The sequence below is a fragment of the Miniopterus schreibersii genome (genome assembly GCF_964146895.1).
Source record: "Miniopterus schreibersii genome assembly, chromosome: X".
NCBI classification, from domain to species: Eukaryota; Metazoa; Chordata; class Mammalia; order Chiroptera; family Miniopteridae; genus Miniopterus; species Miniopterus schreibersii.
In genome coordinates, this window is record NC_138104.1 from 73095714 (window position 1) to 73121752 (window position 26039).

Here is a 26039-nt window from a genome sequence, read left to right on the forward strand (position 1 = left end):
ATCTTTATTATAATATATAATATATACAAAATGATGCATGTGATATGGAAAGAAAGAGGTAAAACTATATTTGCAGAAGACATGATTTTGTTTATAGAAATCTCTAGGAATTAAAAAAAACCCTATTAGAATTAATAAATGAGCTTAACAAGTCTGTAAAGTAGAAGATCAATATACAAAAATAATTGTATTTTTATACATTAGCAGCAAGCAACCTGAAAATGAAATCAAGGAAGCAATTCCACTTACCATACAATCAAATAACATAATTAGAAATGAATTTAACAATGGAAGTTTAAAAATTATACTCTTATTCTACAAAAACATTATTAAAAGTAGTTCAAGAAGACCTAAATAACTGGAAAGAAATTCCATGTTCATGAATCAGCAACCTTAGTATTGTTCAGATGGCAATATTCTTCAAATTGATCAATGCAATCCCTATCAAATCCTACATGGACTTTTTGTAGAAATTGATGAGGTATCTGTAAAAATTCATATGGAAATTCATAGGATTCACAAAGGCTCAATCTTAAAATAAGACTTACATGTTATAACTGAAACCATAAAACTTCTAGAACACAGGCAGTAAACTCTTTGACATAGCTCTTAGATATATCTTTTTAGATATCTCCTTGAGGAAAAGAAACAAAATAAAAGAGTAAACAAATGAGATTACATTAAACTAAAAAGTCTCACACAGTAAAAGAAACCATCAACAAAACAAGAAGACAATCTACTGAATGGAATATTTGTAAATGATACATCCGAAAAAGGGTTTATATACTAAATATATAAAGAACTCATATAACTTAACACCAAAAAACCCCCATACAACCCATAAAAAGTGGGCAGAGGACCTGAATAAACATTTCTCCCAAGAGGGCATCCAGATGGTCAACAGGCATATGAAAAGATACTCAACACTAATCATCAGGCAAATGCAAATTAAAACTACAATAAGATATCACCTCACACCTGTCAGAGTGACTATCATCAATAAATCAACAAATAACAAGTGCTGGCAAGAATGTGGAATAAAGGAAACTCTCGTACACTATAAGTGGGATTGTATATTAATGAAGCAACTATGCAAAACAGTATGCAGAGTCATCAAAAAATTAAAAATAGAACTGCCATACAATCCAGCAATTCCACTTCTGAGTGTCTGTCCAAAGAAAAAGAAAACACTAATTCAAAAAGATATATGCACTCTTATGTTCATTGCAACATTACCAGTAATAGCCATGATATAGAAGCAATCTAGATGTCCATCAATAGATGAATGGATAAAGATATGATATATATAAATAACATATATATTTACATTATTATGTTATAGACTATATTATTTATTATTATATATAATATTATTCCTACATATTATTTAATATATTATTCAATAAATATTTTTAATATATTATTTAAATAATATATATGAATTTATTTTTTTTTAGAGAGAAAGAGACAGACAGAGAGAGAAATCAATGTGAGAGAAATATCAATTGGTTGCCACCCATATAAACCCCCACGGGGATCAAACCCACAGCCTATGTATGTGCCCTTACTGTGAATGGAACCCTCAACCTTTTGGTGTATGGGACAATGCTCCATCCAAATGAGCCACCTAGTCAGGGCTATATAAATACTATTTACCAATGAAAAAAATGAAATCTTGCTATTTGTGACATGGGTGGACCCAAAGGATATTATGATAAGTGAAATAAGTCAGACAGAGAAAAACAAATACCATATGATCTCATTTATACGTGAAATCTAGAAAACAAAATAAATGAATATACAAAACAAAACAGTAACAGACCCGTAGATACAGAGAAGAAGCTGATGGTTGCCAAAGGGGAGGCGATAGGGGGATAAGAATTTTTTAAAAGAGAGAGAGACATAGTCCTGAAAAATATAGTTACTTTGATTGGAGCATTACAAATGCAAATAGTTAATGTGGTATAAATTGTACACTAGATTAAAAAAAGAACAATGTTAAAGGACACAGAAATCCTGATTTCAAAATTTTCTGCAAAGCTAGAGCAATCAAGACATTATTGAATTGTCAGAGAAATAGACATGTAGATAAATAAAATAGAACGGTGAGTCCAAAAATGAACCCTTACAATTATGGTCTATTGATTTTCATCAAGAGTGCCAAGACAATTCAATGGTTGCAAAAAAAGTCATTTCAATGGTCCTGAGCAACTAAATATCTAAATGCAAAAGAACAAATTTGGACCCTTACCTCATACTATATCCAAAAATTCACATACACAAAAAATTGATCATAGGCCTAAATATAAGGGCTGAATCTATACGAAATTTAGAAGTTTAGGAGTAAATCTTTGTGACTTTGAGTTAGGCAAAGTCTTCTTAGATGAGGTGCAAATGCATAAGCAACACATTTTTAAAAAAGGTAATATTGGACTGATAAAAATTAAAACTTTTCATGATTCTCCTGGCTGGTGTGGTTCAGTTGGTTGAGTGTTGTCTCATGCACCAAGAGGTCTCCAGTTCGATTCCCGGTCAGGGCACATGCCCGGCTTGTGCGCTCTATCCCCAGTAAGGGGCGTGCAGGAGGCAGCCGATCGATGTTTCTCTCTCATTGATGTTTCTGTCTCTCTCCCTCTCCCTTCCTCTCTCTCTCTCAAATCAATAAAAACATTAAAAAAAACTTTTCATGATTCAATGGATACCATCAAGAAAATAAAAATAAAACACTCAAAATGGGTGAAAAAGTTTGCAAATCATGCATGATAAGGGATTTGTATATATAACGCACTAGTTCCCCTTTATCTGAGGGGGGATTAGTTCCAAGACACTCAGTGGATGCCCAAAACTATGGATAGCACCAAACCTGAGATATACTATGTTTTTTTCCTATACATACATACCTATGATAAACTTTAATTTATAAATTAGGCATAGTGAGAGATTAACAACAATAATAATAAAATACAACAACTATAACAATATATTATAATACAGTATATGTAAATGTAGTCTCTGTCTAAAAATATCTTATAGTACTGTACTCACCCTTCTTCTTTTGATGATGTGAGATGATGAAATGAAGTGAATGATGTAGGCATTATAGAAGCCTTAGGCTACTTGAACACAAACACTGCAATACCTTGACAGTAAATCTGATAACTAAGACAGCTACTAATTTGCTAACAGGTGGGTATCATATACAATGAGGAAATGCTGGACGAAAGGATGATTCACATCCCTGGAGGGTTGGAGCAGGACTGAGTGACATTTCATAAAAATGCTCAGAACAGTGCACAACTTAAAATTTATGAACTGTTTATTTCTAGAATTTTCCATTTAATAATTTTGGATCACAGCTGCTTTCAGGTTACTTAAACTGTAGAAAATGAAACTGCAGATGGGGAGGGGGCTACTGTATATAAAGAACTCGTACTACTCAAAAATAAAAAGACAAACAACCCAACTTAAAAATGGGCAATAGAGCTAATGAACATTCCTCCAAATGAGATCTATAAATGGCCAGTAAGTACATGAAAAAGTAATTAATATCATTAGCTATCAAGAGAATGCATATTAAAATCATGAAGAGAGGAATTATGAATACAACCCAGCCAGTCATCCTGACTGTCTACCAACTCAGCCCCAGAGAACCAAAGATTGAATTTTAGGGAAAGATTACAGTAATAAAAGAGGAACGTAAAACAACAGGAACCATAGCAGTTCCCTGGGCATGGGGCATGAGATAATTCCGGGATAATTTCGATAATGAGCAAGGTAAGAAAACATGGAGAGGGGGAAGAAAAATCCCCCTGGGTTCTCTAAAAAACATTTAGGTGGAATTTGGTGAAGAGTGAAGACTAGGTGGAAGCAGAATCAAAGAAATATTCCTTTCTAATAGTTATTTTATTTCTTGGCTTCTGAGTGATGTCTGGCAAACATGAAAAATGTTTAACTGGCAGACAAAAAATTATAAATTTAAGAAAGAATAACATTGATTTAAAAATAAAGTTTTTGTCTTGCTATCTAAACAGGAAAAATGAAAGACAGGAAGTAAGTCATGACTTTTGCCACAGCATCAAGATGTTTTTCTTTTATTTATTTTTAGTACTTATTTATTTATTTTAATTTCTCTTTATTGTTGAAAGTATTACAGATGTTCCATTTTTTCCCCCCAATTGACCCCCTCACCTCGCTCCCACCCCCTCCCTAGGCCTTCACCCCGTTATTGTCTGTGTCCATGGGTTATGCATATGTGTATATAACTTCTTTGGTTAATCTTTTCCCAACCTCCACCCCCCTTCCCTCTTCCCTCTGAAATATGATCGTCTGTCTCTGGATCTATTTAGTTCATCAGATTCTTTTGTTCATTAGCTTCTTGTCAAAGAAGACCCTTCAACATTTCCTGTAGTGCTGGTCTGGTGGTGATGAACTCCTTTAGCTTTTCCTTGTCTGAGAAGCTCTTTATCTGACCTTCAATTCTAAATGATAGCTTTGCTGGGTAGAGTAATCTTGGCTGTAGTTCCATGTTTTTCATCACTTTGAATATTTCTTGCCACTCCCTTCTGGCCTGCAAAGTTTCTGTTGAGAAATCAGCTGACAGTTGTATAGTGGCTCCTTTGTATGTAATTAATTGCTTTTCTCTTGCTGCTTTTAAGATTCTCTCTTTGTCTTTAACCTTTGTCATTTTAATTATGATGTGTCTTGCTGTGAGCCTCTTTGGGTTCCTCTTGTTTGGGACCCTCTGTGCTTCCTGGACTTGTAAGTCTATTTCTTCCCCCAGGTAGGGGAAGTTTTCTGTCATTATTTTTTCAAATAGGTTTTCAATTTCTTGCTCTCTTTTCTCTCCTTCTGTGACCCCAATAATACGAATGTTGGGCCTCTTGAAGTTGTCCCAGAGGCTCCTTATACTATCTTCCTATTTCTGGATTCTTTTTTGTTTTTGCTTTTCTGGTTGGGTGTTTTTTGTTTCTTCATGTTCCAAATTGCTGATTTGATTCTCAGAGTCCTCTACTCTACTGTTGATTCCCTGTAAATTATTCTTCATTTCAGTTTGTGTAGCCTTCATTTCAAGTTGGTACTTTATTATGTCATTGATTTTCTCAATTATTTTCCTCATACTCTTACTAATATCCTTGAGCATCCTTATAACCATTATTCTGAACTCTATCTGTTCGCTTGCTTGGATCTATTTCATTTAGTTCCTCTTCTAGAGATTTCTTCTGTTCTTTCCTTTGTGACATGTTTCTTTGCCTCCACATTTTGGCTGCTTCCAGGTGTTTGTTTCTATGTATTAGTTAGAGTTGCTACGTCTCCTGGAATTTGTAGAGTGGCTTTGTGTAGCAGGTGTCCCGTAGGGTCCAGTGGCTCAGCTTCCCCAGTCTCCTGAGCTGGTCCTTCTAGGTGCTCCCCTATGTGGGCTGTGTGCACTCTCCTGTTGTATTTGAGCCTTGGTTGCTGTTGGTGTCACTGGGAGGAATTGACCCCCAACCAATCAGCTGTGAGGACCAGATGCAACTACAGCCAGAGATCTGCTGTGCTGGAGACACCTCTATGGAGCAGGATTTACTTCAGTGGAGCTTTGGTGTTCACCAAGAGCGCCCCTTGCGTGTGTCACTTGTGTATGTGGTAGGGTTATAATCCAGCATGGTCGAATTTAACCACCAGGTGCACTGTTTCTGAGGCCTCCCGGGAGGTGCAAAGTCAACCTGTGCCAGTGCCTTGCCAAGGGCCATCCACCATGAGCTACACAGCAAACCATAGTTGGCTGCTACTTGTGCTGGTCTTACAGGTGTCCAGGAGAGGCCAAGCTCTGAACCAATGCAGGCTGCCACTAGTGCCAGGCCTGGGGCCACTTATCAAGCTGTATGGAGCACACTGCTGTTTGTTTGAGAGATTTTAGGAAAGTCCTAAGCATGAGGCTCGAGAGGCCACTTGCTCAGAAAAGCCACTGGAAATGCCTTGGATGAGCCTGCAGGTAGAGAGGGGCAGGGCCTCTGGCAATCACCCAGTCAGGGCCAGAGGTGTGAACCCGGAGCTGAAGATTCATATATGGTGCCTGCCTGCTGGCTGTGTGCAGGGAGGACTCGGCAAAGGAGCAATAGCCTCTGCCAACTTTTCTATCTGCGAGAAAGCTGCCCCTCCACCTCTCGCCCCAATTTCAGGCAGGTTAATTCCTCCCGGAATGTCCCAGGTTCCTTTCAGGCTGCTGCCTGGCTCTGGGGCTCAGAGGGAGCGCGTCTGAGTGAGTCAGTGCACGGGTCCTTTAAGAGGAGCTGCTTGGTTTCCTGCATGCTCCGCAACCCTCAAAGACAGTCCCTGCTGGTTTCACAGCCCAGAGTTGTGGGGACTTCTCTTCCCGGCCCTGGATCCCTGGGCTGGGGGCCTGCTGGGTTTAACCTGTGGCTCCAGGTGTTGGCCCCCTGCCGCGTCTCTGAGATTCAGCCCGGATCCACCCACGTCTCCGACCCGTCTACCGGCCTCGATGCTCCTTCCGTTCCCTGGTTTTCGGGCTTCTGTTCAGCCAGATTTCAGGAGACTCTGAGTGAGGATGGTTCTGTATTTTAGTTGTAATTTTGATATGGTTGCGGGAGACGGCAGGTGCAGCTGTTACCTACGCCACCACCTTGTTTTCTTTGATGCTTTTCTTGATCACAGTCATGGTCATAATTTCAGTAGCAACATTCACTTACGTTAGCATCTGTTCATGTTCCACTATGTAAATGATAAATAATTGGTAACAGGGAGATCTGGGTGAGTTTTAGTGTCAAACTTGGAAAACTTGAATACTTAGGCCCAGTATTGTTGCACAAAATGTGCTGGCAAGAATATGGAGAAAATGATCCTTTGTGCACTGTTGGTGGGAATGTAAATTGGTGCAGCCACTATGAAAAACAATATAGAGTTCTTCAAAGAATTAAAAATAAAACTACCATATAACCCAACAATTTCACTTCTGGGTATTTATCCAAAGAAAACAAAAACACTAATTCAAAAAAATATATGCACTCCCACATTCATTGTAGTATTATTTACAATAACCGGGATATGCAAGCAAGCAACCTAAGCGTTCATTGATGGGACAAATGGATAAAGATGTAACACACATACACACACACACACACACACACACACACAATGGAGCACTATTCAGCCATAAAAAGAATGGAACTATTGTCCTCTGTAACAACATGGATGAAACCTGAAGGCATTGTGCTAAGTGAAATAAGTCCAACACAGAGAGATAAATACTGTATAATCTCACTTATATGTGGAATTAAAACAAAACAAACAAACCAAGCTCATACATACAGAGAACAAATTCGTGGTTGCCAGAAGTGGAAGGTAGAGGTAGACAAAATGGGTAAAGGGGGTTAAAAGTTAAGAACTTCTAGCTCTGAAATAAATAAGTCATGAAGATGTAATGTACAGCATGGTGACTATAATTATTATACTGTATTGCATATTTGAAAGTTGCTAAGAGGGGAAATCTTAAAATCCCAAATCACAAGAAAACAAATACTTTTTGTAACTATGTATGGTGACAGATGTTAACTAGACTTATTATGGTGATCATTTCACTATATACACAAATATCGAATCATTATGTTGTACACCTAAAACTAATGTAATGTTATATGTCAATTTTACCTCATAAAAAATTAAGTAAAAAAATCATTCTGTTCTGTAATAGCAATCTTCAAAAATATATATGTATAAATTTTTTCATATATAAAAATATATACATATACTTTCATATATATTTTATATATACATATATATTTATATTTTATATATGTATGAAATGAGACTACTTCTAGAAAATAGGAATTGATAGCTGAAGTGTGGCAGCAATAAAATTACATAGCTTTAATCATCAGAGAGATGCAAACTAAAACCACAATGAGGTATCACTTCACACCTCTTAGAATGGCTACCATCAACAAATTAACAAATGACTCCTGCTGGTGAGGATATGGAGAAAGGGGAACCCTAGTACACTGCTGGTGAGAATGCAGACTGGTGCAACCACTATGGAAAACAGTATGGAGGTTCCTCAAAAAATTAAAAATAGAACTGCCTTTTAACCCAGTGATTCCACTCCTAGGAATATATCTTAAGAATCCTGAAACACTAATCAGAAAGAATATATGCACCCCTATGTTCATAGCAGCACAGTTTACAATAGCTAAGATCTGGAAACAGTCCAAGTGTCCATCAGTACATGAGTGGTTATAAAGCTGTGGAACATATACACCATGGAATACTACGCAGCTGTAAAGAAGAAGGATCTCTTACCCTTTGGGACAGTATGGATGGACCTGGAGAAAATTATGCTAACTGAGATAAGCCAGGCAGAGAAAGACAAACATTACATGATCTCGCTTATATGTGGCATCTAAAGAACTTAATAAACTGATGAACAGAATAGATTCAATGACATGGAAGCATAGATCAGACTGACGAATGTCAGCAGTATGGAGCATGGTGGGTGGGTGAGTAACCAAAGAATTTATATGCATATATGCACAACCCAAGGACATGGACAATGGTGAGGAGAGGGACTGGGGAGGGGATGGGACTGGGTGGAATGGGTTATTTGGGAGGAAAAGGGACATGTGTAATATTTTGAACAAAAATAAAATTAAAAAAATAAATTAAAACAAATAAAACAAAAAAAATTACATAGCTTTATCCTATGGCATAAGTTTCCTTAAGTTCAAAAATGAAAGAACAAGGTAGCTAGCTTCTAATAAAACAGAGTAGAGGAGAGTAATTAGGGGCTCTTCTAGGAATGCTTGAAAATTTTAATATCTTAATCTGAACAGTGATTGCACAGATATATAATAATTGAGCTGTACACGCACGCATAGTACATATTAATACATGTAAAATATCTCAATTTAAAAGACAATAAAAAAGAACAGATACTTTTGCTTATGGGTAATATGGAGTAAAAAATAACAGATTTATCCTCATAGCTGAGACAACCAAAAAAAAAAAATGTTTCAAGCTATACAAAACATCAGTTTTCAAGACAGTGGAAATCCAATTATCCAGCAATGGAAACAAATGAGGTGAGCTCAGAATTTGTCCCATTTTATCAATTTGAGAGGTTTTCTGGGCTATGATGTAGAGAGGGAGAATTGAGGTGAAGTCTGATAGACTCCCTGCAATGAGAAGAAGGAGTTGAGTGTCCAGAAAAACTTTGCTCACTAGAATTTTCAGGAGAGAGTGCTTGAGAGGAGAAACTGCATAGAAATGAAACTCCAGATTATCTACAGAGTTTCCCCTTCAGCCTTCAGCTGAAGACTGATCTGAACGTGTATGGGAGGAAAGTATCCAACACCAAATAGAGAACCACCCAAAAGGATTAGATCTAACAGTGTCTGGAGTGAACACAAGGCCAGAAATAATGCCTGTTCCTGCCAGCCACACTAGCAAGCCTCAGAATTCATGGGGCATTGGGTAGAGTACACAGAAGGGCAGCTTCAGTAGTGAGCAATAATTAGGGCTAGATCGGACAGTAGTACTCCAGTCCTGTAGCAAAATTTAAAAGCATGACCCAAAGGATCAAACTATTTCCAGGTTTCTTAACTATGTCTCAGAACTATTACAAAAATATTTACAGAAATACAGATATATTCAGCACTGAACAAGGGAAAATCTACAATGTCTAGTTAGTATTCAATTAAACATTACAAAGAATATAATGAGCACCAAAATATAAACTATATTGAGGAGAAAATTCAAACAATTGAAACTGATTCAAAATTGATAGAGATGTTAGAATTAGCAGGTATAGACATTTAAATAGACATTATAATTGTTTTCTATATGTTCAAACAGTTAAGTAGAGACATGGAATGTATGAAAAAGATACAAGGAGACATTCTGGAGATGGAAATTAAAGTCTGTAAGATGAAAATTAAGATGAGTGGAATTGATGGCAGATTAGGCATTGCAGAAGAAAAAAATTAATGCGCATGATCACATAAATTATCCAAAATGAAACACAGGGAGAAAATGAATTTAAAAAAATGGATAGAGTATCAGTGAGTTGTGGGACAACTTCAAGTGACTAATGGATGGATAATTGGAGTCACTGAGAGAGAGGAGAGGAAAAGGAGACAGAAAAAATAATGACTGAAAATTTCTAAATTTGATAAAAATTATAAACATGCAGAACCAAGAACATAAATGAATTTCAAGCACAAGAAAAATGAAGGAAACTACACCCAAGAACATTACGAGCAAATTGCTTAAAACCAGTGAAAAAGAAAAAAAATCTTTAAAAGCACCCAGAAATAAAAGGCATATTATGTACAGAGGAACAAAGCTAACACCGACATCAAATTTCTCTTTGGAAATAATGTAAGCAAGAAGATAGTGGAGAAACATCTTTAATATACTGAAGAAAAATGTCAAAGTAAAATTCTATATCTGGAAAGAATATCTTTTAAAATTGAAGGTAAAATAAAGGCTTTTTTTCAGACACACAAAAGCTGAAATAACTTATTACTGGCAGACATGTACTACAAGAACTGTTAAAGAAATTGCTTCATGCAGAAGGAAAATGATACCAAACGGAAATATGTCTTTATAGAAAGGAATGAAGAGGGGCTGGAATGTTGTGATATTGTTATTTATAATAAAAATATATATTTGCTTTTTGTACACTGTTCCTGGCACATAGTTCCTAAAATCCTTTACATTTCCTATATAAGAACATAGGAAAATTAAATAGGGGTATTTTTTGTTATAAACTTCGTCTTTTGTACTCAGTTCCTGAAACAGCTTCAAAGCATAAAGGTCTCTTATTATTCATAACAAACCCCTTTCCTGAGATTATATTAATGAGATGACTTTTTGAAAACCCTTAAGGATAAAGGCTGGTTGCCAAGGAAACCAACCTTAATTTAAGGATTAGAATTTTCAGTCCCATTCTTCAACCTCCAGAGAAGCAAGAGATTGGAGAATGGGTTCAATCACCAATAGCCAAAGATTTAATCCATCATGCCTATGTAATGAAGCCTCCACGAAAACCCAAATGGATAGATTCAGAGAGATTCTAGGTTGGTGAACATCCAGAGATGTGAGGATAGTGGTGTGCCCAGAGAGAGCATGGAAGCTCTGTGCCCCTTCCCACATACCTTGCCCTATGCATCTCTTCCACTTGGCTGTTCCTGAGTTATACCCTTTTATTAATAAGCCTGTAGTCTAGTAATTGAATCTTCCCCTGAGTTTTGTGAGCAGCTCTAGAAAATTAACCAAAACAGAGGAGGGGTCCCAAGAACCTCCATTTTGTAGTCAGTAAGTCAGAAGCACAGGTAACAACTTGGACTTATGATTGGCAGATGAAGCTGGGGGGTAATCTTGAGGGCCTGAGCCCTTAACCTGTGGGATCTGATGCTATCTCCAGGTAGATAGTGTCAGAATTGAGTTAAATTGTAGGACATCCAGCTGATGCAGAATTGTTGAGTGTAGCAGGTGTTCCACATCAACTGTCAGAATGAAGTAATTTTGTAGTAGAGTATTGAGAGTGGAAGAGACAATATAGAAGTGTGTTTTTCCTCTAGAAATGGCAACATAAAGAATAAACATAAGAAGAAAATATTTTTCCTATTTTTTAACTTAAAAAAATCAATTGTTTTACAGAAATTGTTTAAACAAAAATATAATAACATATTGTAACTTTTATAACATATGTAAAAGTAGAATGTATACAACAATAGAATAAGGGCCAGGGGAGAATGGGAATGCTATTTTAAGCTAGTATTGTACACAAAGTGGTATAATGTTACTTTAAGGTAAGCTATAATAAGTTAAAGACGCCTGGCCGGGCATGGCTCAGCAGTTGAGTGTGGATCTAGGACCCAGGTGATCGGGGTTCGATTCCCGGTCAGGGCACATGCCCGGGTTGTGGGCTCAATCCCCAATGACTCTCTCATCATTGATGTTTCTGTCTGTCTGTCTCTCTCTTTTCCTCTCTCTGAAATCAATAAAGATATACTTTAAAAAAATAAGTTAAAGATGAATGCCATAAATTCAAGACTGACCACTAAAATAGCAAAACAAAGAGTTATAGGTAATAAGCTAACAAAAGGGATAAAATGGAATTAGAGAAATACTTTACTAATGTAAAAGAAGGCAGAAGATATGGAAAAAAGAATAGAAAACAGATGGAACAAATGGAAAAATACTAGATTCAAACCAAACCATTCAATACTGACAAATGTAACTGGTCTTAACATCCTGATTTAAAGTCACAGATAGGCAGATTAGATAAAAATGCAACATACAACCATGTGCTGCCTGTAAGAACCACAGTTTAGTTATAAAGGCACAAACAGAATGAAAGTAAAAGGTTTGATAAAAATATACCATGTTAACTCTAGTGTAAAGAAATGTAAATTTATAAGCATCAAAGCAAATTTTAAGTCAAAGAATATTACTACAGAAAAAGGATATTTAATAATGATAAATTACTCAATTAAATAAGAAGACATAATCATAAGTGTTTATGTACCTAATAACAAGAGTGTCAAAATACATGGAGCAAAACCTGATAAAACTACTGGTTAGAAAAAAAGCCCAGTATTCCTTCTGTGTTTCTCCTTTACTCTCACAAGGCTACCACTTGCACAACACTTGTCACACCAGATGTGTGTGTGGGATTCCCATACCAAGCAATTCTGCATCACCAGCAGGTGTCTTACAATTTAACTCAATTCAATTCAATTCAATTCTGACACCATCTACTTGAAGACAGCATCAGATCCAACTTTTTAAGGATTCAGTCCCACAAGACTGCTCTCCATATCAGATACCAATCGCAAGTCCAGGTTTTCACCTGTGCCTCTAACAGGTTATAAATCTCAGATTTCCATGACATCCACTTTGGGTTTGATTAATGTGCTAGAGTGGCTCACAAAACTCAGGCAAACACTTACTTACATTTATCAGTTTATTAAGGGATATGATAAAAATACAGATGAAATGCCAGGTGAACAAATACATAGAGAAGATCTGGGAGGGTTCAGAGAGCAGGAGCTTCTGTCCTATGGAGTTGGGATGAGTCACCCTCCCAGTACATGAATATGTTCACCAACCTGGAAGGTCTTTGAATCTCATACTATTGGGATTTCGTGGAGGCTTTCTCGAATAGGCAAAATCAATTATTAGCTTTATTTCCAGTCCCTCTCCCCTCTCTGAAGGATGGGAAGTTGGAGTTGAAAGTTCCAAGCTTCTAATCATGGCTTGGTCTTTCTGGTGACCAACCCCATCCAGAAGCCCACCCAGAGTCTCCTCAATAGAACAAAAGATGCTCCTAATGCTTTTAGGAATTGTATCAGGGAGTGCATTCATAAAGGTTCTCCAAGAAACAAACCCAGAGATTATTCAAAAGGAATTGGCTCACACAATTATGGAGGCTGAGAAGTGCCAAGATCTGCAATTAGCAAGCTGGAGACCTAGGAGAGCTGATGGTGTAGTTTCAATCTGAGTCCAAAGGTTTGAGAACCAGGAGAAAGGATGGTGTAAGTTCCAGTCTAAGAGCTGGAAGCCTCAAGACAGAAGAAGATCTGATTTACCAGTTTGAGTCCAAAGGCTGGAAAATACTGATGTCCCAGCTTAGTCAGGCAGGAATGTCTTCTTACTCCACCATTTTTTCTATTCAGTTCTTCAATTGATTGAAAGATGCCCACCCACATTAGGGAGAGCAATTTTATTTTACTCAATTCATAAATTCAAATGTTAATCTCATCCAGAAATACTCTCACAGACACACCCAGGAAAAATTTTTGACCAAGTACCTGAGCACTCCATGGCCCAGTCAAGCTGACATGTAAAATTAACCATCACAGGGAGTAACACCTGTGTACTGAAAGGGAAGAAGAAAGATTGAGCAGAGGGAGCCATCAGACCATGGTGCAGACTTGGAAAAGTCTCTTTCGGCCCAGTGAAGAGCTCTAGGGCAAATTTTGTCTGTTAGAGAAGCCCATGTTGTGTGGAAATGGTTAGGCCATTATATGACTACATTGTTCAGACATTGGCTGGGAGTCATCCAGTAAAAATCTTGATGTTGGTTACCACCATCTTGCTCAGTTATTGGGTAGGGGCCACCTGAGAAGTTCAGGACTCCCATTGGAAAGCAAAGGCAGAGTTTGAAGGAGCTAACACATGGAGGTAGTCCATTAAACACATTCCTCTCAACTGGATGGCAAGTTTCATTTTGAAGACAGATCTGAGTGGTACATCTCAGATATTTGTGCCACACCACCATCACCTAATTCACCATCATTTCTCACCTGGATAATTTCCGTAGCCTATTAGCTAATTCCCTTGTTATCACTCTTGTTCCTCACCTCCCACTCCTGAGTCAGTACTCCTTACAACACCAGCAAAATCCTGTTAAAGAAAAGCTAAATCCTCTACTCTGCTCAACAACCTCTCATTGCTCTCCATCTTGCTCAGAAAAAAAGTTTAATATAATGACCAAGGGCTTACATGATCAGATTTTATTTTCCACGTATCCTCTTCTCAGATAGGTCTTCCTGACTGCATAAAAAATAGCACCCTTCCATTCTTTATCACTGTCTCATGTTATATTTCATGCCAACCTCATACTGAAGCTCATAGATATTTATTACTGTTTAAATATACACTTGTATACACATATGTACACTAGAATGTAAGGACTTGAGGACACAAATTTTATTGATGATCTCTCCTGCTCCATTCCTAGTTTCTAGAACACTGTGTAGTATCTAGTAGTTGCTGAATAAATATGTATGGAGGGACATGTCTAATTTTATATTCTTTCCTTTCCTGATGAAAATGTAATCTCCATAAGGGCCAAAACTTAGTCTGTTTCACCTTTGAATCCCCAGTTCAAAGAATAGTGACTGACATGTAGTAGGCATAAATAATTATTTGAAGAATGAGTAAAAGATGACTATTGGGTCCCCACAATGTTCTAGGCCCAATGATAGATATTGGGAAATAATAATAAGCAAGAAAAATAAATACATATTATAAATTGTGAAAAATGTATCTAAATAAAAAAATATATGGAATTATTGAATATAACCCCAAATTTTGCTAAAAGAATAAGAAAAATATTCTATCAAAAGTGAAGTTTATGCAGAAAAAGTCAGGATGAGGACGGGTTAACAAAGGTAATGAGGTGAGGAGAACAGTTTTCTAGACAGAGAGAACAGTATATGCAATCTCCCTGTGGCAGGGAAGAAATTGGCATATATGATAAACTGAAAGAACAACAGACATTGTATATGTCAGTGCCTTCCAACCAAAGAGCACCAGGAATACACAGATAGTTAAATAAGTTGTGTATATTACTCCTTGTGGTGAAGAAAATGCATGACATGGGGGAACTGTGGTTGTGTTTCAGGAAGATCATGTTAGAAAGAACCTACTATGGTTTTAGAGTTCTGATTGGGTGATTTAGTTGTTTATGTCCAAAGGGAAAACAACATTAACCATGAGCAGCAGGTTGTGTTACCATTGAGACCTCCTTGTAAGTGTCAAGCCAGTGCCGAGATGTCAGGCACTACTTTTCTCCTCCATGTGACTAAGGAGCAGAGAGATTTGGGGGAGAGTGGCACAAGTACCTGGAGAGGCAGGCAGGGCCAGGCCAGGCAGGGCCTGAAAGACCATGTTATCAGAGTTGAACTTTATCCTAAAAACAAAGGGAAACAAGAGTGATGTACTTCAACCTGTGTGTCAAGGACGGTGGAGGGCCTGAGATTTATGCTACTTGTGACCTTGCAAGTTAATTTGTCACAGATTGACAGATGCTGACAGAAGACAGAGGACTCCTGGGTGAGAGACAAAGGACTTTATTACTCGCAGCAGAAGCAGTAGCCAGAACACCATGTTAGCACCGGTTGTACCAGTTCCCTAAGAGCCCTGGGGGCAATGAAGGTAGACTTACCTGGATGCCCACACAAGAGGGTTGTGATGCAGGAAGGGGACCCTGAGCTTGGGGGATTTACTGCTTTGATAGTGAGCAGAAGCAATCCTGCTCTTTGGGGGAGGTGTTCCCACATCCCTCTGGATTGCTCAATACAAATTGAACCCTGAGAAACCTCCCAGGTAAAGTGATTAGGGCTCTGAATTCTTGGCATACCTAGAAAAAACATGAAGGAACATGCAGGTCCCATGGTGGATTTCCTCTCCCAACACTGTGCTTTCTTAAAGGTCAGCATTGGAGAACTGGCTCACTACATGGAGAAAACGAGCCCTGAATCTGCCTGACACTTGATAGGAATCATTCCCATCAGCCTATAAACACGCTATAATTTCTCGCCTGTTGACCTCCAAATTCCCCTCCAGCAACTGATCCACCCTGTCAACCTATTAATGGGCAGGGTGACTGTAACACATCCTGGGATAACTCCAATGACAAGAGTGTGGAAAGGGTTGGTGGCAATTTGATGAGTGAAAGAAGAGCCACCCCACACCATGAGAAAGGGAGGACAGGTGGAGGCAAGAAGGACAGTGTTCTGGGCTGGTGACATGGAAGATGCTGAGCCTATGGGCAATGGTGCTCCATAAAAGCATGAAAACATCACCCCAAGAGGTGGTTTTGTATGCAGACAGTGTGGGCCTGGTGCAAAGTAGACAGTACCCAGAAGAGAGGCATGAACCCACCCACCAACACCCAGGCTACCTCTGAGACAAAGGCTCACCTTGCATTTTCTATGGGAAATATTTCTCCCTGATATACTTGGTTGCCATGGGAACTCAGGTAGATGCCAGCTTCTGTGAACCACATGTGTCTCACCAAGACCAACTATTCCCAAGATGGATTCAAAATGGTTTTGTTCTGAACTTGCTGACATCATCTGCAGATGAGTGAACAGCTGGCATGTTTGGCCTTCAGGGATGAACTGAGACACATTTCTTCATTAATACCCACAGAGGATTACCCCTGTCTAATCTGTTAGTACATGGTTCTATCTGTTGTGTTGTTTGCCTGTGTTCATCATATCACCTTTACACTATATGCATAGGGTATTCAATAATTAGAATTCTGACACAATATTTACTGATCGTTAATTGATAACATCCTACAAATTAGTCCCATTAATGATTTAATAAATTAATATTCAACATGTAATGATTGGTTACACTGTGCCAGATACGTGTGTTTTTAAAAAAATAAATCTCTATTTTATAGAAGAAGAGACTGAAGCCCTAGAGAAGCTAACTGATGGCACACAGGTCAAGTATGGCAGCACGGCCGGCTTTAAAGGCCTGCAACTAGTGTAGCCCCACAGGGCCCAGGATGAGAACGAGTCCCTGGGCTTGTGGGTTAATGTTGCCTCCTTGAAATTCTTAACCTCTTTTCTTTGAATTTGTATTTTGTCTAAGTGCTGTCTGATGGGACAACGCCATATGTGCTGGGCACCTGGAGCCTCAGCGTTCCTGAGGTCTAGACCTGCCAGCTCTGGGCCTCAGGGGCACAGGTTTTGTGCTGCTCACTCCCCCACCCACCCACCTACACTCCCCCTCCTCCCTTGCCCATGTGACTGCTGCTGCACTTCACTCTCTGGGGGGCCTGGGTGTGGGTGCAGGGAAGGTCAGGGTTGAGAGTGCTCAGTCATGGAGTGGGGCACCTGGTCTTCACAACATTCAACAGGTAATACAAAGGACCATGACCGGTCAAAAGTGTGGCTGAGGAAGAGAAAAATAAGAGCTTTTCCTTGGTTTCTGAACAGGAAATGCACCTTTTCATTTTGCCCTAGGCCCCTCATTATATAGTAGGACCTGCATGGTAGAGAAGGCCCCAAATTCAGAATGCATAGCTCCAAAGGCTTTGTTGTTGCATTTTCTTTTTTCTTTTGGCCTTTAACTAAAAAAAATACTGATTAGGCCATACATGTATCCATGGTATAAAATTCAAAAGTTTCAAAACATAGATTCAAAAGTATGCCTCTCACTTCAGATACAGAAGCAACCAACGTTCCAAATAGGCAACCAGGTGAGTCCACCAGGTTCCTCTATAGCCTTCCTTGCAGAGGTACAGTATGCATATACAAGCATAGATGTATATTTCAATCACTCCCATTTATGCACAAATGGTTAAATACCAAACAGCTTCCTGAACCCTCCTTTTTTCATTTCTCATGTGTCTTGGAGATCTTTCTGTGTCATTATAGTGAGAGCAAAATTTACAGAGCGCCTGTCATGCCATCATTTTAAGTGCTTTAGTATAATGCTCATCATGCCAAAAAAGTGAACACTATCCTCATTTATTGAGGAGAAATATAAAACATATAGAATTAATACCTGCCAAAGTTAACATGGTTAAAAGTGGGAAGACCAGTAACTGGACCCATGCAGTGTAGTTCCAGAATGTACTTAACCACTAAGCTAAAAACATTCTGTTTTAAAAGTAGTTGCCTGGTGTTCTTTTATATGGATGTATCCTCTTATTTATTTAGCCAGTTTGCTACTGATGGACACTTATGGTTTTTCCAGTCTTGTGTTATTACAGACAATAATAACATAATTGTTATTATCCAGTTGCATTGAATAAGTTTATATATAACTTCATTCCACACAGATGCAAGTACATCCCATGGATAAACTCATAGAAGTTGACTTCTGGATCAAAGGTGAAAGCACACATAATTTTGACAGATATTGCCCTTTCTAGATGCTATATAAAATTACATCAGCACTCACAGTGCAGGAACGTTTCTGCCCCCCAACATCTTTGCCAAAACAGTGTATTTCAAATGTTGGTATATTTGGCAACATATAGATAATGGACGGTCTCTTCTTGTCGTTAAAATATGCATTTCTTTTACTGTGAGTAGGCTGGGGAGTTATAAAACTTTTTTAGGGGTATTTTATGCTTTCCCTCCTATGAACATATTTCTCACACCAGTGGCCAAGACTGACTGACTCTTCTCCAAATCTGTTTCCCTTTCCTCCTGGAGTTTCCTAGCCCTCCAGCAGGTAATTGTGGCAGTGGGCTGAGTCCTGGTCAAGGGAAAGTGGGTCTAAGTGTTGTATATCACTGACCAGCATGACTCCCATGAGATGCTCCTGTTCTCTTTCTTCCCCCATCTGCTGACACAATGCCCACACTCAGAGTGAACTATGAAGCCAAATATGTATAAGGGGGAAGAGCTTCCATCAGCCTAGTCCCTGAACTATTTTAGAAAGCAGAGCCTAACCTCCCAACTCTGTTTTTATGGGGGTTGTACATAGGCAAGAAACATTTCTATAGTATCAGACCACTCAGATGTGGAAGTTCATCTGTTACAGCAGCTAGTGTTATCACAAACAACAGAGAAGCCTTTGTTTCTTTTTTCACAGATGGGTCAATAAGAGACTATTTCTTTCTAGGGAAATTAGCCCTTTGCTTGTGATACTAGTAGCAAATACTTTTTAAACTTTGCCTTTTGAGTTTTTACTTTAGATTTAGCTTGCCGAATCTCTTTTCAGTCTTCATGTACACAAATTTATCACCTTTGGCTTTTATGAATTCTGGGTTTGTGACAAAGCTACAGAAACCCTCTTTGCTCCAAAATTATACCTAGAAAGCTTGAGAGTCTCTCCTAGTCCTGCTTTTCTAAAAGGTGTTTCATCATGAATGGATGATGACTTTTAACAAAATATGTTTCTGCATCAATTGAAGTGATCATACTTAGTTTTTTCCCCTACTTAATCTGTTAAGGTGGTAAATGTATTGACTTATTTTCTGATGTTAAACCAGTCTTGCTTTCTTTGGATAAACTCAACTTATTCATGATATGGTAACATTTTTATATATTGCTAGGCTCTTTTTTGCAAATATGGTGCTTAGAATGTTAATTTACAAACTCATCTGTGTTTATGAGACAAGCAACTTTACAAATTAATATTCTCAAATTTTCCTGTCTAGTTTTGGCACCAAAGTTATGCTTCATAAAATACAACAGGATCTGTACCCTGTAACTCTAGTCTCTGAAATGTTTGTGTAATATTGGAATTATCTCTTATTTAATTATTGGCAGAACTCATTTATGAAGCTATCTGGGTCTAGATTTTTGTGAAAATTATTGAATTGTTGATTCCATTTATTTCATAGTTTTAGTTCAAATCATGTTTTTACATCTTCTCTCAGTCTTATTAAGGTGTATTTTCCTCTGTTTTCATTCCTTCTAAATTTTCAAATTAATTGGCATAAGGTTCTATGGTGATGTCATCCCCTTTTGATTCCTGGTTTTAGTGATTTGTGACTTTATTCCTTCTTCTTTATAAGTGTGACCAGAGACTTACTCGTTTTTCTGAGTTTTCAAAGGATCAGTGAGATGCTTTGTTAAAGTGCTCTATTGTATGTTTTCTTTTTCATTATTTCTGTTTTTATCATTAATTATTATTTTTGTGTGTGTGTTTATCTTGCTACTTCTCAAAATGGATGCTTGGCTCATTTTCAGCCATTCTTTTTAAATACATGCATTTAAGAATATAAATTTCAGCAAAGTTAGCTGTTTTCCCAATCTTGGTCTGTAACATTTCCATTGCCACCTAGATTAATGTATTTTATCTTTACACCCAAACAATGCAAAGTCAGGCTAAAATGGGAGCTGATTTTATTTTGGTTTGTTCATTATGTTTGGAAGGTGTATGTCTTCTAAAAGTGGGAGGTGGTTACCATCATCACCACTGTTGGTTAGCTCTGAGTATTGGCCCTTTTAAACCGTGGCACCAAAGCACAGTTTAGCTTTACAGCTGCTCACTTTCAGGGAGGGAATTCTGGGCAAAAGCAGTTTTAAGTTCTAGACTTGTTCTGCGTGTCCTGTTTCCTCCCAGTCTTTGGACCCAGTAATTCCTCTGAATCCTCTTAGAGCTAAATGAGTTAAAATTTTTTATATATATATATATCTCAGCCTTTATAGTTACTCTCAGCAGGCACACTGGTCCTTATAACCTACCTCACATTTATCAGAATTTGAAGTCTGTAATCTGGTGCAGGTACAGAGTATAATATGATCACTTCGACCTGTCTCATTCGTTATTTATTTAGTTCTTCCATGTTCTTATTAATTGTATACTTTTAACCAACTATATACTGAGAGGCCATTTCAAGTGTCATACTATTATTTGTGTCTGTCACAATCATAAGTGTCATATCTTCCTAGGATATTGTACTCTTTTAATTTTTTTCAAGTTACAGTTGACAGTCAATATTATTTTATATTACTTCCAAGTTTACAGTACAATGGTTAGACAATTATATATTTTATGAAGTGATCCCTTCAATAATTCTAGTGCCCACTTGGCACCACACATAGTTATTCCAATATTATTGATTATATTTCCTATGTTGTATACTTTGAATATTTTGCAACTACCAATTTGTACTTCTTAATCCTTTCACCTTTTACACCCAGTCACCAAACCCCCCTTCCATCTGGAAACTATTTTGTTCCCTGTACCTATGAATCTGTATTTGTTTTGTTTGTTCATTTATTTTGTTCTTTACATTCCACATATAAGTGAAATCTTGCCGTATTTGTTTTCTCTGACTGACTTATTTCACTTAGTATTATACCTTCCTTCTAGGATCATCCATGCTATTGCAAAAGGCAGGACTTTATTCTTTTTTATGGGTGAATAATATTGCATTGTATATATGTACCACAACTTTTTTATTCAATTGTCTATTGATGGGCACTTGGGTTGCTTCCGTATCTTCGCCATTGTAAATAATACTGTAATGAACATAGGAGTGCATATATCTTTTCAAATTAGTGTTTTGAATTTCTTCAGATATATTCCCAGGAATAGAATTGCTGGGTAATATGGTAGTTTTTTTTGTAATTTTTTCAGGAATCTCCTCACTGTTTTCCATAATTCCTCTTCCCATTCTTTTATTGCATTGTTTGTTGTTTTTTAAATTTTGAATTGTAGGAGCTTTACTTTATATATAAGTTTTGGATATTAACCCTTTATCAGATTTCTTATTGGTGAAAATCTTCTCATTCAGTAAGTTGCCTTTTTGTTTTATTGATGGTTTTCTTTGCTGTGCAAAATTTTTAGTTTGATGTGATATCATTTGTTTATTTTTTCTTTTGTTGCCCTTGCTCAAGGGGCTATATTGGAAAAAATATTGCTAACAGCAATGTCAGAGAGTTTACTACCTATGTTTTCTTCTAGGAATTTTATGGTATTGAGTCTTAAGTTTATGCTTTAATCTATTTTGAGTTTATTCTTGTATATGGTATAAGAAGGTGGTCTAGTTTCATTTTTTGCATGTTTCTGTTCAATTTTCCCAATACCATTTCTTGAATAGACTGTCTTTACCTAATGGTATGTTCTTTCCTCCTTAGTCATAGATTAACTGACCATATAAATGTGGGTTTATTTCTGGGCTCTTTATTCAGTTCCATTGGTCTATGTGTCTGTTTTCATGCCAGTAACATGCTGTTTTGATTACTATAGCTTTGAGGTATAGTTTGATATCAGGTGGTGTGATACCTTCAACTTCATTCTTCTTTCTCAATATTGCTGTGGCTGTTCAGAGTTTTGTAGTTCCATATAAATTTTAGGATTATTTGTTCTAGTTCTGTGGAAAAAGCCATTGGTATTTTTAAAAATCTTAACCTGAGGATGTTTTTATTGATTTGAGAGAAAGAGAGGAGTGAAGGGGGGAAGAGAGAGAGAGAGAAACATCAGTGTGAGAGAGAAACATCAATAGTTTGCCTCCCTTATGCACCCTGACTGGGGGACCGAACCCACAACCCAGGTATATGCCCTGACAGGGAATGGAATCCAAAACCTTTTGGTGTATGGATGATATTCCAACAAACTGAGTCACCCGACCACAGCATCATTGATATTTTGATAGCAATTGCCTTGATAGCAATTACCTTGAATCTATAGATTGCTTTGGGTAGTACGTACATTTTAATGATGTTAATTCTTCTTATCATGAACACTGTATATACTTCCACTTATTTGTATTTTCTTCACTTTCTTTCTTCAATGCCTTATAATTTTCCGAGTACAAGCCTTTTACCTCCTTGGTTAAATTTATTCCTAGGTTGTTGTTTTTTTGATGCAATTGTAAATGGCATTGTTTCTTTAATTTCCAGGTGGGTCTAGGCTGGCTGCTGCATGTGCGAGTTGAGTAGAGCAGAGTCTCACGTAGTCCTCAGTGGAGCTAGTGGAGTTTACCAGGCTAATGCAGATTCAGATTTACCTTGTTGGGGAAATCTCAACACAGGAAAGATGGTGCCTGAGGGCCATGCAGGAGGAGGACTCAACACAAAGACAGTGGCAGCAGTCTTCCCTCCAGCCCTCATCCTGAAGCCACTGTCTCTGACAGCCCCTGAGCCACTGTCCCTCTGCTGGAGGCCAAGGTGAGTGCCTGAGAGCAAGAGTTTGTGCACAGGCCCTTTAAAAGGAAGCCCTGCATTTTCAGCCACCTTCCTTCTCACCCAGACTGGGAGAATCTCCACAATTTTCACAGAAAGATGTTATGTGGGTTCCTCTTCCCAGCACTGGTATTCTTTTTTCCCCCCAGTATATCTTTATTGATTTCAGAGAGAGGAAAGGAGAGGGAGAGAGAAAAATAGAAACATTAATGATGAAAGAGTCGTCATTGATCCGTTGTTCCCTGCAGACCCCTACTAGGGATCAAGCCTGCAACCCGGGCATGTGCCCTGACTGGAAATAGAACCGGGATCTCCTGGATCATAGGTCCTCCTGGATCATAGGTTGATGTTCAACCACTGAGCCACGGCTGGCCAAGCATGGCACTCGTATTCTGAGCTAGGGTGTTTGGTGTGGGGCTGAGACCTCTACCTCTTCAGGGGGACCTCTACAGTTAAAATATTCCTCTGGATTCTAAATTGCCATACATGGGTGTAGGACCAGCCCATTTCACGACTCCACTCTTCCAACCAGTTTTTATGTGACTGCTTCTTTATATCTTTAGTTATAGGACTTTTGTTCAGCTAGTCTTCTGGTGATTAACCAGGTTGATTGTTCTATAATTATTTGTAATTTCGATGAGTTAATTAGAGGAGGTGAGTACCATGTCCACCTGCTCCACCATCTTGACCAGAACCCTGAAAATTGTACTCCTTTGCAATAAAATATGCCCTTTCTTTCTGGTTCATTGCATTCTAATCTTTTTTTTTAAAAAAATATATCTTTATTGATTTCCGAGAGAGGAAAGGAGAGGGAGAAAGAGAGATAGAAACATCAATGATGAGAGAGTCATTGATCGAGCCCTCAACCGGGGCATGTGCCCTGACCGGGAATCAAACCCTGATTGCCTGGATTCTAGGTCGACGCTCAACCACTGAGCCACACGTGGCCTGGCAATTGCATTCTAATCTTAATTATTGTCCTATTTTAAGACTGTGATTTGTGTTTTTAAAAAAATAATTTGCATTTGTCCAGAAAATCAACCTGCCTAGGCTAGGCTATACCATGGTAACAAAGAAACCCAATATGATTTTTCCTCTGTGCTATGACTCAACTCCATACCATATTCATTCCAAGATGTAGCTCCCATTTAAGATATGGCTAGTTCTTAAAGGTTTTGATTGGAGGTAAGAGAAAGCATTACATAATGTTCTTTAGAAGATTTGGAATGAAATGTATCTGACATATCAATACATGTGAATGGTATAATGTGACCTATTTTATTTTATTTTATTTTTTTAAATATATCTTTATTGATGTCAGAGAGAGGAAAGGAGAGGGAGAGAGAGAGATAGAAACATCAATGATGAGAGAGTCACTGATCAAACCCACAACCTGGGCATGTGCCCTGACAGGGAATCGAACCCCGATCTCCTGGATCCTAGGTCGACGCTCGACCACTGAGCCACGCCCGGCAGGGCGAATGTGACCTATTTTAAAGAGTTTCCATTAGGACTACATGTACCATAGACCAAGATAAGTTGCATGAACATGGTTGAGTTCAACAGGGATGTACAGTACTCCCACTTGGGAAAGTCACCTAAGGGTGTAGTGATGAATATTTTGCAGAATAGTACAAAATACAACATTTGATATAGTTTGTTTTTCTAAATGTTAATTCTTCCACATTCATAAACCAGTTGCTATAGACCTGTCTTGGGAATTTAGCACACACCTGAGTTTTATTTTGTAATTCAAAGAGAAAATCATGGTATCATTTCTGGACAGTAAGGTATTGAACTTCCCAACTATAATTGTGGATTTGTCTATTATTCCTTTCAGCTCTATCAGTTTTCTCATGTACTTCCAGGCTTGATTTTTACTGCATAAAGATACATTTAGGATTGCTATGACTTCCTGGGCCTAGTAATTTTATTACCTTGAAGTCTCTAATACTGATATAGCCACTCCTGTTTTTAAAATAATGTTAACATGATACACTTCTTTTCCATCAACCTACTTTCAATCTATTCTTGTAGTTGTATTTGAAATGCATTTCTTTAAGACTGAATATATTTAGGTGACTTTTCTTTTATCATTTCTGCTCATCACTGTCTTTAATTGGTGTATTTAGAGCATTTATATTGAAAGTAGGAATTCATATCTCAAAATTTTATTCTATGTTTTCATTTAAAAATATTTTGTTGTAACTTATGTTTCTCTTTCCTGTAGGTTTTTCCCCCCTGGCATTCCTGTGAATTACTTGAATATGTTTTAGACTTCCATTTCAATTTCTTTCTAATGCTTTTGAATATACCATCTTGTGTCTTTTTTGGTGGTACTCTAAGTATTATAATGTACATGTGTAGCCACCATCTACAGTTTTGATGTTTTATGATTTTGCATGAAGTTAGAATTCTTAATTTCACCTAAGTCCATTTACCCTCTTAACTTTTAAAATAGAATTGTCTCAAGTATTACTTTACATGCATTTGGCATCAAAACAGATGCCATAATTTTTGCCTCAAATATCAAAATGATTTAAGATGCTCCTGGGAAAAAGAATAGTATATTTTATTTACACCTATTTTTATTTCATTCCATTTATCTTCTTCCTTGTGTGCAGTTCCAAGCCCTCTTCAATT